Below are 1,471 nucleotides of genomic sequence, written 5' to 3'. Positions count from 1 at the left end.
GCCTCAGGCTGAAGGAAAAATAAATTCCCGTCTGTACACCAAAACTCTTAAGCAATTAAAAAAAACAAAACATAAAGTTAGTTTATCTAAAGTAATTATTGCTTATTAGTATGATTGAATTTGATAATTAAAGCTCAGCAGCAAAGACATTGTTTAATAAAATTGGATTATATACATTATATTATTTGTATAATGTATATAATCCAATTATATTGGATTAATACAAAAAATTATATTATTTGAATTATTTACCATTTAATTGCAGATTTGCTTCATATTCTGAGTTTGAATTTCATTGTTATTTATTTAGAGGAATACTGAATCTGTTTTTGTGCAAGTGAGATAAGAAAATGCATGTTCACATTTAGTCTAGAACTACAGTAACCATACACGGGGCACACAACGCCTCTGCACTTACTCCTGATTTCTCTCAACTTTGGGACAGGGGAGCTGTCAGTCAATAAATGGGAAAACAAAGTAACTGGCGTTACTTATTTGAAAAAGTAACTCAGATATTTTCTTGTAAATAGTAATGCATTACTTTACTAATTACTTACTAGTTAGTTAAGTAAACTTGTAATATGTTACCTCAACACTGCTCAAATATATAAGATATAAACTCGCAATTCAGCGAAAAAAAGTCAGAACTGTGAGTGTGTATCACTCACAACTGCGAGTTTTTTAAGTGGCCGAAAAAGGCTTTCATACAGAACTATTGTGCACCTCCGAACAATACACAATTTCTGAAAATGAATCCGTGTTTTGAAAAAACCAAGTGAACCAGTGATTCAATGGCCCATTCATAAAGAGAACCATTTACTTCATTACTGAATAAATCAGATGTTTGAATGAATCCAACGAATTAAATGAATAAATAAATGACTTCTTATTCATTAGAACATTCACTTCCACCTACTGGCAGTTTTTTTTAACAGTATAATTTCATTAAAATCTCTCTCTCTCTCTCTCTCTCTCTCTCTCTCTCTCTCTATATATATATATATATATATATATATATATATATATATATATATATATATATATAGATATAGATAAATATATTGTTTAATAAAAAAAAAAAACCTTGATAATAATAATAATAATAATAATAATAATAATAACAATAATAATAATTAAAGGGATAGTCCACCCAAAAACTAAAAATCTTTCTTTCTTTCTAAATTATTTCTAAAGCTGTTTTATTAAATTATTAAATTATTTCCTGCTGTTCTTATAAAGTACAATAATGGCTTTAAATTGTTTTGTGGGTAATTTCTTGAAGTGTGATTAATATGCAATTAATTAGATTAATTAATCTCCACATTGTGTAATTATGTAATAAATTAGATTAAAAATAAATAATAATCGACTGACAGCCCTAAAATGAGTATAAATAGACTGTTTTGTTGTAAATGCTAAAACAATGTTCAATACTAAAAATACTAAATACATACTTTATTTATTTATTTAT

Source organism: Labeo rohita, chromosome 7 (genome assembly GCF_022985175.1).
Source record: "Labeo rohita strain BAU-BD-2019 chromosome 7, IGBB_LRoh.1.0, whole genome shotgun sequence".
NCBI classification, from domain to species: domain Eukaryota; kingdom Metazoa; phylum Chordata; class Actinopteri; order Cypriniformes; family Cyprinidae; genus Labeo; species Labeo rohita.
The sequence above is the reverse complement of the archived record's forward strand: the minus strand, read 5'-3'. Positions refer to the sequence as shown.